The sequence below is a fragment of the Camelus bactrianus genome, chromosome 17 (genome assembly GCF_048773025.1).
Source record: "Camelus bactrianus isolate YW-2024 breed Bactrian camel chromosome 17, ASM4877302v1, whole genome shotgun sequence".
NCBI lineage: Eukaryota > Metazoa > Chordata > Mammalia > Artiodactyla > Camelidae > Camelus > Camelus bactrianus.
Genome location: NC_133555.1, coordinates 5,139,069 through 5,156,629, shown reverse-complemented (window position 1 = coordinate 5,156,629; position 17,561 = coordinate 5,139,069). Strand labels below are relative to the sequence as shown.

Sequence of the window (17,561 nt, the reverse complement as noted above, 5' to 3'; positions counted from 1 at the left end):
AAATTTACTGTTTTCATCATTTTTAAAGTGTACACTTCAGCGGCATCAGGTACATTCACACTGTTGTGCAACCATCACCCCCGTCTGTCTCTAGAACATTTTTGTCTTGCCGAGCTGAAACTCTGTACCCTGCAAACCCAGCTCCCCACTCCCCCTCCCCCAGCCTCTGGCAACCACCATTCTACTTTCTGTCTCTATGAATTTGACTATTCTAAGTTTGCATGGAATCATTCAGTATTTGCCTTTTTGTGACTGATTGATTTAATGTCCTCAAGGTTCATCCAAGTTGTAGCATGTGTCAGAATTCCATTCCCTTTTAGGCTGAATAATATTCCATTGTATGGACAGCCCACATTTTGTTTATTTGTCCATTCATCCACTGATGAGCACTTGTGTTGGTTATGGTGAATTTTGCTCTTATGGCTTTTGTGAGTAACGCATTTGCCTATTGTGAATAATGCTGCTATGGCCTTGAGTATGTAAGTTTCTCCTTAAAATTGTTCATTAACCCTTTGTTCCAATTGTGTAGTTCTGATTATATGGGGGTACTGACAGGTACTAATAGTCAGCTAATACCTCTCTTTAATCCCTACGCCCTAGGATTAGGAGCTGGAGAAATAGCAAAGTAGCAGGAGGCATGGGCCAGGGTAGGGGTGAGGGACAGATGGCGGCGAGGTGGGGGGTACGTACAAGGAACCAGGGCAGATTGTACATTCAGAGCTCTAAACTTCCCTGGATCGGGAAGGTTCTCTTGGCAACCATTTGTGAAAACTGTGATGATTTTCCATTTCATAGTCTCCATGATTGTTTTCCATAAGTGGTTCCCATGTGATTATAAAGCCCAGGTGTCATGTAGAATTTTAACTAAAATCCCCAAATCTAAGACTGTTTGCCTGTCACTCACCTGTTTGTTCAACTTCCTCCGAGGTCACTGCACTACTTAAATTGCTTATAACCAGTGGAGGTTTTAGTGAGTCTAGAAAACAAGAAGAGGGAAAAACTGGTGGAGAAAAGCAGGGTTGAAGCAGATGTCTGTTTAAGAAAAAGATGGCAGGCTGACAGGAAGGTACAGTGGTCCAAGTAGCTGACTGCTCATGTGTGCTCCTTGGCAGGCTGACTTACATAATGTCAAGGCAGAACAAATGGTCCCCTATATACAGGGCAGTTTCAAGGCACTGGGAAGCATCCACTGTTCATCCTGAGACAGCTCTCCCTCCCTCTCCCGATCAAGGTGCCTCACTTTCCACCATTCAAGCGATAAAATTTGTTTAAATGTGTCGGAAAGGACTTTCCCTTTTCAGAGCCACTCTCTTAAAATGCAGGTATTCCTTAAAGAGCAATCTGAATTTTTGAGCTGTAAGGACTTTCAGGGTTCATGTAGCTTGGTTATTATCAAACTGTGCTCTGAGGGGCTTCTTGGGAGTCTGGGGCAAAGAGGGAGGGGAAGAGCCCAGTAGGTGTGGCTCTGGGTTCCCTACTTCCTCACTCCAGCCAGAGCAATCTGCTTTTATCTATTTGATACACATTTTTATGAGAACCAATAGTCGTACTCCCAAGAAAAGGGGGGGAAAGTTTGAAAGCCTCTGATCTAGTGCAGACTCCTTGTTTGACAGAGAAGGTCCAGAGAAGTTGAGGGAAGGGTTCAAAGTCACACAGCAAATTCATTCAACAGATATTTACCGAGCATCTGCTATGGGCCAGATACATACTAAACAAAGATGGGCACACAAACCCTGTGCCATGAAGAGCTGGCTCTTCTCTCCAGGATGGCTCCTCGGCAGCCTGCAGATGGAGCTGATGGTGAGGAAGGGGACAGCCTCCCTCAACCCACAATATGTGCCAGACAGAGGATTCTCACACCCTACATGTGTGATGCTGTCGCCTCTGGACACTCAGAATGGAACAGACGTGTCTTCTTCTTAGTATATTGTCCCTGCCCTCCATATTGTCTCATCCTTGCTGAAGCCCTGCAACACGTGTACCTACTGTGTGCCGAGAAGTGCTAGCATGGGCGGTGCTAAGCTGGTGAAGTCATGGCGCCTACATCCAAACCTCTAGCCCAACGAGGGAGGTAAAAGCTCTACGTAAATGACCACGTTGCAGAGTCAGCACTAAACCTTATAAACAGGCACTGATACCTTCATCAGCCTTGGCATTTGGTGGAGGAGAGAAGAGACATATCTAGCCAGGGGCGGTGGCCCCTCTTATCTTCCTAACTTTTTTTCTGGTATTTAGATGTCAGAGTCGGGCAGCTGAGCCGGCCGTATAACCATGTGGGCTCCCGCAAGGGATGGGGACTGAGTCTTGTCTGAAAAATGTGGGTGATGATAACAGTTCCCACCTCAGGGAGATGCTGTGAGGATTAAATGAGGTGATGCATGGCGCACTCTTAGCTTTAGTAAGTGTGGCTCTTACTTCTTGACTTTAGAGATGGGGCAATGGTGGGAGAGACGCGCTGCGGACAAGGGCGCCGCCAGACACAGGAGGGGGTGGGTAGCAGGCAGCGCTGAACAGGACACTCCATCTGCTGGTGCTGAGAGCGGAGGAAGGGAGATGCCTGGGAGGGTGGATCCAGGCGACAGAATGGCCCCTCTGATCACAAACTGAGGACCTAGGCCCCCTGAACTCATTGATGAGCTCTAATAGCTTTTTTGTAGGTTCCTTCAGATTTCCTATATGCAAGATTATGTCATCTGCTAAGAGAGACAGTTTACCTTCTTCTTTTCAAGTTTAGTTGCCTTTATCTGATTTCCAGGCCTAATTGCTGCACTGCTTTTAACTCCTTTTCTTTTGGACTAGGTAAGAACCAGGCCTAGCTGGAGTCAGAGAAGGCGACAGACCACCCTTTAGAGGGCCGGCCAGATAAAGCAGGGTCTGCAAGCATCACCAAGTGAGTGCTGGGGTGATGGCTCAGGCTCCAGTATGGTTCGTGCTCTCAGGCATTCCCAGCTGATGAGCAGAAGGGGAGCACAGGCCAGCGCTTTCCTGCAGCATGCATTACTGGAGCACATTTGTGGAGCAGTCGGTAAATTATGGACCACCACCCTGGTTCTTGGAGCTGAGGACACAGGGATGACTCAGACTTAGATTTGGCCCCCACAGTCTAATGAACAGCTTGTTCAGTAGTTAAGGAGCTACAACCTAGCTTGACAAACGTTATAGCAGAAGTCTAAACAAAGGTCAGAAAAATCCTGGAGAAGGAAGCCAATGAACCCTGCCTGGTGGAATTCAGAAAAGCCTTTAAAGGACATGACATCAGAGCCGGTTGTAAAAAAAATTTAGTTTAATGTCTTGTCAGGCTGAAAGGAAGGGAATAGGCATCCTTGGCAGAAGGAACGTCAGTAGCAGAGGTTTTGGGGGGTGAAAGAGCCAGGCCTGTTTAGGGAAAGCGGAGTCTCAGAAGATGAGTCCACCCAGTTGGGTCCAGATGAAAAAGGTTCTTGCGTGGTAGAGTCAAAGGTTTGAACATACAACCAGTCGCTGCCTTGTCCTTTGTTTTCAAATGTTTGTCTTCTGAGCTTTCGTTGAGCTGATTGCAGTAATGAATAAAGAAGAGAAGGCACTGGGAAAACTTAGTGGGTTTATGGTACTCTTTAATAGGTCAGAAAGTTTGGAGAGTAGGTAAGAATAGAGCGGGAGCCAGTGCCAGCTCAAGTGTTTTTGCAGAGGATGGGAGATTTGAGGGCAAGCAGCTGACACAGAAAATGGCACCATGCGGTAATGGATGGGAGAAGTTCTTTTAGGTTTTTTTTGTTTTGTTTTGTTTTTGCCTCTGAGAGTCTTCAGTAAAGGTTTAAGTTATTTTCCATCTTTTATTTTCTCCCCGGATGTTGGCCTTGAGTTTCTTCTGAATGTAAAATGTAGAATGGACCCGAGGCAGCCCAGTTTTATTTGGGTTACACTAGTATGATACATAGTATCGTAGATACATTTGTATCCCATTATGTCCTGACAGCAGTGGCAAGACATCAAAGAGTTTCAAAGAGGAGAAGGAGGTTGGTTGGACTTGTGGTTTTAGAAAGACTAACTGGCTTCTGTGCTAACTGGCTTCTGTGCGTAGGATGAGCTGAAAAGGCCAAGATCAGGATCAGGATGGCCAATTAGGAAGCTGTTATGACAGCTGAGAGGAGATATGTGTTATCACAGTCTGCGCTTGAGCAGGTAGTGCCAATAGTCCTTGTCTCTGCTTTTCAGTAATCTGTGGTGCAGTCTTAGAGCAGTTTTGGGGGCGGGGGCGGAGCAGCTGGGAAGGAAGTTCCCTTTACCCTGGGGTAATTAAGATCTTAATCATATACTAAGGCCCTAGATTGTCTTTGTGTAAACTCAGAAGGAAGTTTGAGCAGCAGAGGACTTTGGTCTGATCCCTGAGACTTGACTTTCTCTTCTGCAAAATTTGGAGAAATCTAAATAGAAACATTTTTGGGGGGGTGGGGGGTGGGGGTTCTGTTGACTCACACACAGCCTCCAGGACCTTTCTCTCTGGGAAGGAATAGAGTGTGTCCTTACATTTACCAAAGGAAGCAGCCAGAAGTAAAGTTTGCTGTCAGTCCCTAGGGAGGTGATTTCTGTTGGGACTGACTGATTAACCAGCAGGACAGAAAGTTCTTGGATGGTCTAGGGCTCAGCCCCAGAGTTCCCTAAGGCACCCTGGAACGAAGAGGGGAGAAGTGGGCATCTTAGTTATCTCTCCATCTCTAGCAGCTTGGCCTTGCATAATAGCTGGTACTGCATTATTGCTTAATTAATAGATCCTGAATATATTAATGCATTAGGATAACATGAAACCCTGAAAGTGGTCATGTTGGGTCAGGACTGTGATGTGTTAGGCAGGCTTCATCCACTTATTCATCATTTACTGAGCTCCTCTTACCACTTGGCTTCAGGTTAGGACAATGGTTCACAGTCTTGGTTGCAACAGGAGAATTTTCAAAACTCCTGAGACCCAGACAACATTCTAGACCAGTTAAATCAGAATCATGTCCAAGGGTGGGACCCAGGCATTAGTATTTTTTTTTAAAAGCTCCTGTGTGATTCCAGTGTGTAGCCAAGGATGAGAACCACTGGGATAGGTGCTGAATTACAGGTGAATGTCATATTGCCCCTGCCCTTGTAAAGATCAGAGTCTAATGAAGGATACCTGAATTCATTCATTCATTCATGCATTCATTCATTTGTTCATTCAGTAGAATACAGAGAGTTAAATCCCTTGATACAGTATGGAAGCAACACTATGAGAAACCAAGAGAAGAGATGCTTAGAGGTGGCTAAAGGATATGAGAAAGCTTCAAAGAGGAAGGACTTTTTAAGATGGGTTTTGTACAATAAACAGAAGTTCATCAAATCTTCCTTCCTTCCTCCCTCCCTCTCTCTCCCTCCCTCCTTTCCTCCATTCCTTCCCTCCTTCCTCCCTTCCTTTCTCTTTTCCTTCCATCTTCTTTATCAACCTTTCCATCCTCCCCCACCCCCTTTTCATTCTTCTCACCTACTTTGTTCCAGGCAGGCTCTGAAGTAGACCCAGCAGGAGACAATAGGCAACAAAGATGTGGTCCCAACTCTCAAGGCCCTTTCTCTTCCAGGAGGAGGGAATAACAGGTCCAGAGCCCAAAGGCTGAAAGGACCTGGGTGTCTGGGGACAGTGAACTCACTTTTACTGGAGCTTAGTGTGTCAAACATGAAGGAAATGTCACACCAGCCACCTAAAGAGTTTGCATTTTTCCTTAAAGGCATTTGGGAGGAAAACAATTGTATGATGAGATTTGAAACAGTATTTACCACATTTCAGGAGGTACCTGAAGCGACTCTAAATGGTACACAGATGTGGCATCAGTGAATACTGACTCACACTTTTTGATCCTTCTGATTACCTCCAGGAGATTCTCAGTTTGGGGCAGATAGGTCTTTAACGCCTGTCTTACTCTTGTGTATCTTTCTTCTTAACAAAGCCAGAGTTTTCCTTGAAATGTCTGGCTAGAGTTCAGTCACACTGTTCTGTTGTCATCTCATTTATTCTTATGGAAAGTTTCTACAGATGACAGAAAACAGATGACTAGTTTTTCATATGTAGTAAATAAACTTAAGCTAAAAAAAAGTTGGATCTGTGTATGTATGTATGTGTGTGTGCGTGTATGCATGCATATATGTAAATGGTGGTAAACAGACACAGAGGTCCAGTGAAGGTTTTCACGGGGGTAGATAAATAACTGAAGGAGGTGATTCATCAGTTTTTCTTTCCATGGGCCATGCTTTTGGTGGCAAGTCTGAGAACTCTTTGCCTCAGCCTGGACTCTGAAGGTATTCTCTCGTGTTTTTCTAAAAATCGTATGGTTTTATGTTTTACTTTTATGTCTGTGAACCATTTTGAGTGAATTTTTAAATGAGGTATGAGATTTCATTGAGGTTCAGATTTTTTTGTCTATGAATGTTCAATTGCTCCAGCACCATTTGTTGAAAACACTCTTTCCTCCTTTAAATTGACTTTGCACCTTTGTAAAAAAAATCTCTTGGGCGTGTTTGCATGAGTCTATTTCTTGGTTCTCTATTCTGTTCCATTGTTCTGTGCCTGCCTCTCCACCAGACTGATTTCTCCCATTTTACTTTTCTTGTTAAAGATCATTTTAGCTATTCTAGTTACTTTGCCTCTCCATATAGATTTTAGGAGAGTCTTGTCCATATCTGTAAGACATCTTGCTGAGAACTGGATAGAGAGTGCATTAAATCTGCACACTAATTTGGGGAAAATTGACTGGCTTGCTATTCTAAATCTTCTAACGCATGAACACTGTGTTCTCTCTCCATCGATTTAAATCCTTTATCTCATCAGCATTTTGTGGTTTTCAGCATACAAGTTCTGTACAAATTCTTCATCAGATAATGTGTTGATTCCCCTTTATTCCTTAAGGATATCTTCACTGAGTATGAGATTCTGGGTTGACAGCTTTTTTCTTTCAGCACCTGTCACTTCCTTCTCATCTCCATAGTTTCTGATGAGAAGTCTGCTGTCATTCTTACTATAGTACGGTGTGGTTCCTTCTCTGCTTTCAAGATTTTTGCTTTGTCTTTAGTTTTCGGGAGTTTAGTTATTATGTGTCTTGGTGCGGGGGTTTTCTTGGAGGGAGGAGATTATCCTGTTTTAGATTCAATTAGCGTCTTGATTCTGCAGACTTATGTCTCTTGACAAATTTAGGAAGTTTTCGGTCATGATTTCTTCAGGTATCTTCCCATCCCTACTTTCTTCTTCATCAGCTTCCAAAACTATGATTACAGGAATGTTAGCCCTTTCACTACAGTCCCACAGGTCCCTGGGACTCTGTTTGTTTTTGTTTTTGTTTTGAGTCTCTTTTCCTTCTGATGTTTAGATTGAGTAATTTCTATTGCTCTGTCTTCTAGTTCACTGATTCTTTCCTCTGCTTCCTCCATCCTGATGTTGAACCCTTCCATTGAGGGTTTTTGTTTTTTTTTTCAGTTATTAGATTTTTTTCAGTTATTAGATTTTTCAGTTCTAAAATTTCCATTGGGTCTTTTTTTAAAATCTCCTGTTTCTTTGCTGAGACTTGTTACTTCTTCACTGATTTCAAACATGTTCCCATTTGCACACTGAAGCATATTTATGATGATCACTTTAAGATATTTGTCATATAATCCTAACTTCTCTGTCATCTTGGCATTGGTATTTATTGATTGATTTTTAAAATTTAATATGAAATCTTCCCAGTGGTTTTTGATTGAAGTGTGGATATTTTAGGTATTGTGCTATGAGGCTCTGGATCATGTTTAAGTCCCCTGTTTTATTCGGCTTTATGAGACACTGCTCCAGCAAAGGAAGCAGGGGCGATGAGGAGAGGGTATGTGGGCTCATTCCTTCCAGGTGGGAGAAGGAGTCCAGGTTCTCCACTAGGCTTCTGTGACCGCTGAAGGGGATGGTTCTGGCTCCCCACCAGGTCCTCAGGGATAACTTCCTGGCTGGGCGGGGTAGATATGCCTCCACTGATGCTGTGGGGTTGGATTTAGGGCTCTCATCCCCACCTGATGGGGATGAAAGTCCCTACTAGGGACTGTAGGGACACCACCCCAGCGGGGGGTTTGGGTCACCTTGCTGTAGCCTGACAAGGATAGGAATTTTAGCTCACCACTCAGCCTTTGCTGGCTAGAACGGGAACAGGGTTACAGTGTTTTGGCTGCTGTTTGGCTGCAGTAGAGCAGTTATTGTCTAGAAATTTTCTATTTTGCTAGGCTGTGCCTTTCCTGTCTTTTTGGCTAGATGCAGTAGGCTTTTATTGTCGCTTTTTTTTTTTTTTTTTTTTTTTTTGTCTGTGCCCATTGGTGTTTCTGAGTTGCCGACTTCTTCAGCTTAAAGTCTCAGATATATATGGCCAAGTGAAAACCCAGGGAACTCATTCTTTGGGTCCTGGGATTCCAAAGAATTCTAAAGAACAGCCGGCCTGCTTTTACCTCTCCACTTTTCAGAGTCATCTTATGTCTGTCTTAAATATGACATCCAGGGTTTTAATTGTACTTAGCAGAAGAATAGGGAAAAGTTCCTGTACCCCATCTTCCTTGAAGCAGATGCCTTAGTATGTTTTAAAAGCTCTCCAGGCAGCCAGCACTGAGAGCCACTTGTCCAGGCTGTATGCTCCATGGGGACAGGGATTGTGTTTATCCTTTCCCTATTGTAACGTCTGTACCTGATCCCTTAATAAAGACTTTTTGGATGGATGATTGATGGAAGAAAGGAAGGGAGAATGGCTGGGTAGATAGATGGATGGTGAATGAATGAATATCAGAATAGAACTGACAGCCAGACTGGTTCACATGCACCTGTGCCCCAGTACGTACGTATCCCTGTCTAGAGACCGGTCTGACTTGTCCCAGAACCAGCGGGAGGGCTTGACCAGCAGGGGGTGTTGAAGAGCCCTGGTGTGGGGCTGGGGTGGCCACTGTGCAGTCAGGCACTGAGTCACTTGACTGAAGGAGACGGAGACCTTAAAGAAACACCTGATCACCCAGGAGCCCTCTCCAGTAGACGCCATATCTGCCTCTCCTTTCTCTTCTGCCAGCTCTTTTATTTACTTCAGTATCAATTTATTTTTTTTCTTAAGAAGAGGACAGCCTGGATAACTTTGGTCTTTGAGAGTGCCTTTCTCAAGGCTTAATCTCCTGGGGTTTGGAACAGAAAGAAAACATTATTCATCTTTACCCGAAATGGTACGGGTGCGTGTGCTGGGCCTGATGCTGTGTTTGCTGCGTCCTTGACTAATGTTAGCACGGATGTTCATAGTTCTAATTCCATGAAATCTTTTTAAAAAGCATTTATTCACTTCCCTCTCTGTCTCCCCTGAGTGAAAATAGAGGTGAGTGAGGGCGGGGTGGAGCGGGTGAGAATGGACTGCAGCTCTTTTGAATGTCTTAGGAGGTGGGTATCACTTGGGCCTTTAAATGAGACTTGTTCTCCAGTCACCTTTGGGGCTTAATGCCAGGGAACCAGTAAACCACGGAGTCTCTGTTTCCACATCTCTAAAATGGGGCCAAGAATTATTCCTTTATTGTGAGGTCACCAGCACTGTGAGAATTGAATGAGGCACCAGGGAAACCTCCAAGCCCAGGGCAGGTATGTAGAAAGTCTGTGAAATACTACTTTTCTTTTCCTTCACTGTTTTTCTAGGCAGGAGATTAAGAGATAATGGAGCTGGGTTTTTATGCTTCTTTTCCTTGCTGGTTAGTGATGATCATCCTTCTACCTCCTTTTCCTGTGCCTAATTTAAAAAATCCCAGCCTGTCACACCAGCGTTGAGGGGGATGGAGGGGGCAGACAAACAGGCCAACAGGTCCACCCTCCCAAACTCTTCAGCCGAATTATAAGATGAGAGAAGATCATAGAGGCATGGAAGGAAGGGATGAATGGAGTTGAGTCATTCCTGTCCTTCCAGTTCTGATGATTAACTAGGAAGTTATGTGGAACATCTCACTGTGCCCTCTTAAACAGAAACCATGAGATGCATTTTATCTAAAACTTAGGACCAGCTCAAGTTGTCCTCCCCCCAGACAACTAGCTTGCTTTCATTTAAATGACGCTGGAATCTTGGAATTGATTCCATTTTCATCTTTGCCCTGGCTTCGGGGAAACTCAGAGTCACAATGGGGGCCCAACTATAGTGGTTCTTAGGAACTACCCTTAATTTCATGTTTATTTGCCTAACGCTTCTTTATTTCCTTTGAAAAAAAAAAAAAGCCTGGTGGTAGGTAGGTATTTTGGGGAACAACACTAGTGTATCAAATTAGATTTTTAAAACAGACAGATCTGGAAACCCAGGCAGCCTCTTTTTTGGACCACTGAATTTCTCTCTTTTCTCTTTTTTAATTAAAGTATAGTCAGTTTTACAATGTTGTGTCAATTTCTGGTGTACAACATAACGTTTCAGTCATACATATACATTCACATATTCGTTTTCATATTCTTTTTTATTATCGGTTACTACAAGATACTGAATAGAGTTCTCTGTGCTGTACAGTAGGTCCTTGTTGTTTATCTACTTTATATACAGCAGTGTGTGTCTGTTAATCCCCAACCCCTAAATGATCCCTCCCCACCCGTTCCCCTTTGGTAACCATAGTTTGTTTTCTGTGTCCGTGGAGTCTGTTTTTGGTATGTAAATAGAATTTGTATCATTTTTTTTTAGATTCCACATATCAGTGATATTATATGGTATTTTTCTTTCTCTTTCTGGCTTACTTCACTTAGAATAATGATCTCCAGGTCCCTCCATGTTGCTGCAAATGGCATTATTTAATTTTTATTTTATTTTTAACAATTTTTTAAATTGGGGGGCTAGAAGTAGTTAGGTTTATTATTTATTTACTTGAGGGAGGTACTGGGGATTGAACTCAGGACCTCATGCATGCTAAGCATGTGCTCTACCACTGAGCTATACCCTCTCCCCTTGAATTTCTTGTTTTAACAACTTTATTGAGGTAGAATTTATATGCTGTGAAATTCACCCATTCTCAGTGAATCATACAATTCAATTATTATAAGTCAATGTACAGAGTTACACAGTCATCATAAAAATCCAATTTTAGGGCATAGCTGTCACTTCTAAAGACTCCATCCCATCCCCACCCCCAACCCCAGGCAACCCCGATCCGCTTTCTCTGTGTATAGATTTGCCTGTTCTGGACATTCCATGTAAACGGACTCATACATGCAGCCTTTCACGTTTGGCTTCTTTTACTGAGCGTGACGTTTTTGCAGTTTTTCCCCGTGAGAGCGGGGATCAGTACTTTGTTCTTTTTTTTAATTGACAAATACCATATTTTGATGATCCACTCACCAGCGGATAAACATTTGGGTTGTTTTCACTTTTTGACTATTATGAATAGTACTAGAAACATTCACTCACAAATATGTGGGCATATGTCTTCAGTTCTCTTGGGCATATATCTAGATACAGAGTCACGGAGTCACCCGGTAACTATGTTTAACTGTTAAGGAACTGCCAGGCTTTTCCACGGTGGCTGCACCTTTTTGCATTCCCACCAATAGTCTGTGAGGGTTCTAATTTCTCCATGTCCTCATCAACACTTACTATTTAAAAGTATCATCATCCTAGTGGCTGTGAAGTGGTGTCTCACTGTGGTTTTGATTTGCATTTCCCTAGTGGCTAATGATGCTGAATCCTCTTTTCATGAGTTTGTGAGCCATCCCGATATCTCTTCTTTAGTGAAATGCCTATTCAGATCCCTTTCCGATCTTTAAATTAGGTTATTTGTCTTCTTATTGAGTTGGAAGGGTTCTTTATGTATTCTGGATACATCAGATATATACTCTTATCAGATAGGATATACATATATTTTCTCCCATTCTGTAGCTTTGCACTTTCTTAGGGGTACCTTTTGAAACCCAGAAGTTTTGAGTTGTGATGAAGTCCAGTTATCAATTTTTTCCTTTATTGGCTGTGCCTTTGGTGTTGTTTCTGAGAAATCTTTGCCTAACTCTGGTCACAAAGATTTTCTTCTACTTCTTCTAAGATTTTGAAGAGGTTTAGCTCTTACATTTAGGACTTGTGTCAGTGTTGAGTTAATCTCTGGGTATGGGGTGAGGGAAGGGTCTGAATTCATCCCTTTGCACGTAGATATCAGTTATTCCAGCAGGTGCATCATTGCATTTGTCTGCTGCCTTCTGACCCTTCCTCTGCTTCTGCCTGGAGGTGAGCAGCACTGCCCCTCAGTGGCAGCTTCCACCCTCACTTCCCCATCTCTTCAGTTCAGGAGACCAAGAGTCTTGACTGCAAAACCCCAATTCTAGCTTTTCAGAAGAGAATTGGACTGGTCGAACCATTTTGAATTCGGTGAATACCTCTGGTCCAATCTTGTGTGCCTGGGGGCGAGTTTACACAGTATCACTTTGGCAGCCAGGACCCCATCCCCGCCCAGCCGCTCCCTGCATGGGTGAGAGGAGGCTCATTGTAAGCCAGGCAAATGCCCCCAAAGATGTCTCTCTGGGGTCCCTATCTCATATGCAGTATGCTGGATCCCCTGTGAACCAGCTCCACATTTCCAGCTCAGGGCTTGTAGGTCAGATCCCCCAAATTAGTTTTTGTTGGATCTGTGTTTAAGTGTTTGAGAAAACAAATGAAATGATTGAATAACTGACAACATTTACAAACAAAAAGATTTCATGTGAAAATCCAGTTTTTATGCTTCATTTTAAAAAATAGGCAGATCTGGATCGGCCACAGTAGGTGGCATCAACGTGGCAGCCGTCCTCTTCAGACAGAGGGTGTCCTCTCCCGGTTGCCCCAGTCCCCACCACTCTGCCTTGTTCCACACACAGTCCGCTGTTCTTCTTAACTTTTCCTCCCCGACTCTAGCCATTTGAATGTGTACCTCCACCCCCAGGAAAGTCTTCGGGGCCACTGCCAGCCCACAGAGTCATCTGCGTCTTGCGTCTTACCAGAGGCTAACTCTGAGCCGGGCACTGCCCTACATTCCTAGTCAGCCGCGTTCCTGCAGCGCTGGGCTCACATGGAGGTTTTGCTATTTGCAGTCTGCTCTCTGCACCACTGCCAGTGGCATTGATGAACCTGAGTGCTTTATGGAAATGACGCCCTGACCAGATTCAATGAGAACATGCAGTCCTTGGGGTCCCCTCCTGCAGGGCGCCTCTGTTTAATGTTCTGGCCTACTTGACAAGAAGAACCACCCAGCGCAAATGAGGCAGAGGGCAGAGCAGTTTGGAATGAGGAGTGTTGGGTGAGGCAGTTTAGAATGTATCAAGAAAGGAACCCCAAACTCTGACTTTTTACTAAAGAAAATAAAAGATGTGCTAAGAATGTGGAAGACATTAAAAAAAATTTTCCCAGTGGAATAAATCTGTTTTATTTGGTTTTTAAAAGTGAGTGCAGTTAGTTCTCATTTTTCCTGTTACAGATGACTTCATTGTTGAAATCTTGGAAAATACAGAAGATAACAAACATCATTTACTACCCAGAGGAAAGCACCGTTAACATAACAGAGATTCACCCTCTCTCAGCCTGCTAGTTAACACAGCTGACAGCATTCTGTACGATGTCTGTTGTAAATTTAATTTCATCATAAGCATCTTCCCAGATCATTACTGGTGCTCCATGAATGTGATTATCAATGTCTGTATTTATCTCAAAATAGGTGTAGGTTCCAAATGTTAGATTATTTCCTTTTACATCCTAGCATAAACGAGGTTTCAGTAAGCATCTTTGTGCATAGATCTTCCTTCATGTTTTGGATTACAATGAAAGAAATACTCAGTTTCCAGGAAAAAGTAGGAAAGGTAGCTGAAAGGTAAAAATATTCATCAATAGGATAAATCTTATCTCTGATTTTTGTTGGTTTAAATATACTTTGAGAAATTTGCCCACACCTTCTGCACGTAGGTCCTTCTTCCCATGTCTTCTTTATGTGCGTCTCATGTTTTCAGAGCTCTGTCTGTTGAGCCTCCATCATGTGCCAGCACAGGAGAATGGCAGCGAGGAAGAGGTGTGGTCCTTGCCATCAAGGAGGGGTTGTCCTCTTCTTGGTCCTGGGTGTCGACCTGCAGAAACAGAGCTATTGGGCACCCTCCATGACCTGGGGAGAATTAGCTAAAGGAGGAATGATAAGATGGGTGGTGGAAAGGGAAGTGTTAGAAGTGTCATGGAACCCAGAAAGAGGAGCCACTAAGAGCTTCCAGGCAAAAGGCAGGGGAAATGGCAGAGGCATAAAGGGTAAAAGTGTGTCCTTCCACCTGGGTCCAGACTCCTCATTCTGAGCTTCAGTCCCTTCGAATGTTTCCCTCCCAATTCCTCAAACTCAGCTCTGAACTTTTATTCTTTCTTTAACTCATCCTTAAATTCCTCTTCCTTCACTTTTCCCTGCAAACTTCTACTCATCCTTCAAAGCCCAATCACCGATGTCCTTTTTGATATCCGCATTCTACCTTGGGAGAGGCTGTATCCCCCCTTCCCTGTCCTGCCAGCTGTGTTGATCTTACCTCAATTGTCATACTTGTCCCAGTTGCATTGTAGAATTTTTAATTTAATTTTTCTGATGCTATTCGTTTATCTTTTTGTCTTTCTTCTCATCCTAACTGACAAACTCCTTGAAGTCAGAGGCAGTGTATCAGTTAGGATTCAGTTTGGCTGTGTGTGATAGAAAACCCACGCTAACCTAGAGGGGGAGAGTCCTGCCTAGGGTAGCAGCTCCATGACCATCAGAGATCTCAGTTCCTTCCAAATTACTGCTTCCTCTTCCTCAGTTTGTGGCTCTTCCTCATGGTCCCAAAATTGCTGCTTAAGCTCAATTCATCCTATCAACATTCCAGTCAGCTGGAAGAATGAAAGGCCAAAGAAAAAACATCTTCCCTTGAGGGCTGCTTTCTGGAAGTTGCAAGCTCCATTTGCATTTGTATTTCATTGAAACTTAGTCACATGGTCATATCCAGCCACAAAGGAGCCCAGGAAGTGTGGTCTCTATTCCAGGCAGCCATGTATTCAGCTAAGAAGCAGAAGTATATTCCTAAATAGAGGAGAGCTGATACTGGAAAACTGGGAGAGATCAAGGATGGTTCCTCTAAGCTAGACGGGGCTGGCTGTGGGGTTGGTGTGTCACTTACCAAGAAATGGAAGAAAACACAACAGCTGCTGTTAAATGAGCACTTCTTGTATGTCAGGCACTGTACAGGATGTTCATCTCCCTTTTAGAGGTGAGGAAAACTGAGGCTTCGTGAAGTGAAGTATCTTGCCCAGCTAATTAGGGCAGAGGTTTACTGGTTTACAAAGCCTGGGTTCTTAACTGCTTCCCTATTCTACCACCCAGATGAGCTCCAAGCCTCCTGTGGACCAGCATTGCTGAAAGGGGAGGGAAAGCAGAGAGGGTTGAGGCCACTGAGAGCCTCCTTTAACGTGTAGCATCTCTCCAAATCCTCCAGTTCCTCTTGCCTCCCCTTCCTGGCTGTCAACAGGGATTCCTGCCCATTGGCCCCCTTTATCTAACACCAACAGTTGCCACTGAGAAAGCAGGAGTATTTCTAATTTGGAACCAGGTCCAGGCCACCTCTTCTTGGATACCTCCAGTGATGGGGAGCTTCTTTTCAATCAGGGCAATTCATTGCATTGTAAGACAGTATCTCTTTTTAGAAACTCCTTCCTTACCTCAAGCTGAAAGCTGTTTTCTTTGGCAGTTCAGGCTGCATATTCTTTAGTCAAGTTGTCAACGACAGATCATTTCTCTTCCCAGTGGATATCTGGCAATGTCTAGAGACATTTTTGGTTGTCACGTCTGGGGATGGGGGGGCGGATGCTGCTGGCATCTAGTGAGCAGAGGCCAGGGATGCTGCTCGGCATCCAGCCCTGCACAGGACAGCCTCCACAACAAGGAATTATCCAGCTCGAAATGTCAGTAGAATGGAGATTGAGAAACTCTCAGTTAGACAGACCTCGTTTTGAATCTTGGCTTCACCAGCTGCTTCCTGGCTGTGTGACCTTGAGTAAGTTGCTTCACCCCTCTGAGCCTAAGCTGACTGTTTCCTCATGTTTACCTTGGAGCTCATCAGAAGACCTTCCTGCGGGCTTGTGGTGGGCACTTAATAACCAGAATAAACCCCAGGGCTGGGCTCTTACTGTGGTTGCCGCCCAGTTGGTGTTCCCGGGTTGTGAAGAGAATTTTCTTATTTGCTGACACACGACTTGATTGGATTAGACTATTTGCAATCACTGTAGTGAAAATTCCACTGCAGCTCATGGTTTTGGGATGGAGTCACTGCCTTAATTCAAAAATGATGGCTTGTTTGTACATGTGGGCCTCTTGGAGTAAAGGGTCCATTTCTGTTTGTCACCAGGTTTTTGTCCCTGGGGGTTAGCAGAGCTCTCCCACCCCACTGTCCCAGTGGAGGCTCCCAACAGCCTGGGGTGGGGGTGGGGTGGGGGTAATACTATTTTCCCTACTTTACAGGTGAGGAAATTGGAGACCCAGGTGTTTACCCAAGCGCCACACAGCCCATCGAATGACAGAGCTGGGTGAGAACTCTCTTCCATGGCCCACTTCTCGAGGGACACAGTGCTGTAAAGAACCTGCGGGGGCCTGATTCTTTCTTCTCCAGGTGCCTCCTCTAGCTTCCGTTCTCTCTCCCCAGGGCACATCCTCTCAGCAAGCTCGGCCTTGACCCCAGAGAGGTCACCTCAGAGCCTGGTGGAATGTGGGCAGCCCGCGGGGAGCATGGCCTCCTGTGCAGCCCGTGGTGAAATGCAAATCTGCGTCCCCGGACACCTCCCACTCTCTGCCTGAGTGTCTGGCGTCTCTTTGGCATTTAAGAGAGGGAAAACCATTCACAGATCGAGTTTCCAAAATGCAGATCCCCAGCAGAGGGGAAAGAGCCTCACAGGAGCAGTCTCAATGAGTAGAGCTTTTCGGGGACTGGGTGAGGGTAGAGAGACCAGACTTGCAGTCACCCAGGCACTGTGCTCAGGGGGACCCCACGCTGGTTTTGATGTTCTGCTGCCTCCGTCTTGAAATTCTTAATAATTTTAAAATGTTTCATTTTGCAATGAACCCCCAAATGATGCAGCGGGTCCTGGGTGGGACAGGCAGGCGGTGCTAATGTGGCCTCTGCTGTCCTCTTGGCCTCACATGATCCCTCAGACTCCCTCCTCTGTCCTGACACCCCCACCTCACCCCACCCCCGCGATCCTCCAGAGAGGCAGCTCCACGTGCTGCTGGAGGCAGCGCCAGGAATCCTTCTTCTGAATCCCTTGGCTTCAGAGGACAAAAATGGGTTTTCTTGTTCCCGAAACAGATCACTGAGCTGAAAAGGAACCTTATGCCAGGAGATATCTGTTGAATGAGTAAGTTCTGAGCTGAGATATTTCAGAGCCTCTTGTCTCTCACTCACTTATGTATTCACTTAAATCTTTCTCAATCCTCTGCTTTTATCTTTACCCAAAATAACATGTCCAAGCTATGAAGGAGAAAACTTGATAAAGAATTGAGCTTGTGGTGATAGTTAAGTGAGGAAGATAAACTTCTCCAACATTTTATTATGAAAATATTCATAAAAC

General features: G+C 44.5%; 2 protein-coding genes across 9 annotated transcripts in view; both read left to right on the top strand.

The window, feature by feature from the left end:
- ATG7 (autophagy related 7) overlaps nucleotides 1-17,561 on the top strand; it is a 308,165-nt gene that overhangs the window by 51,025 nt on the left and 239,579 nt on the right. The window lies entirely within an intron of this gene.
- Nucleotides 1-17,561, top strand: part of HRH1 (histamine receptor H1) — a 76,088-nt gene that overhangs the window by 51,147 nt on the left and 7,380 nt on the right. For 3 of the 8 annotated variants that reach the window (XM_074344339.1, XM_074344336.1, XM_074344338.1), the window contains one exon: nucleotides 16,459-16,523. The exons of 3 other annotated variants lie outside the window; for them this stretch is intronic. The gene's annotated coding sequence lies outside the window, so the exon portion shown is untranslated. Of the gene's footprint in view, nucleotides 1-16,458; nucleotides 16,607-16,639; nucleotides 17,349-17,561 lie in introns of all 8 variants that reach the window. 2 more of the 8 variants (XM_074344332.1, XM_074344334.1) reach the window with 2 other exon arrangements.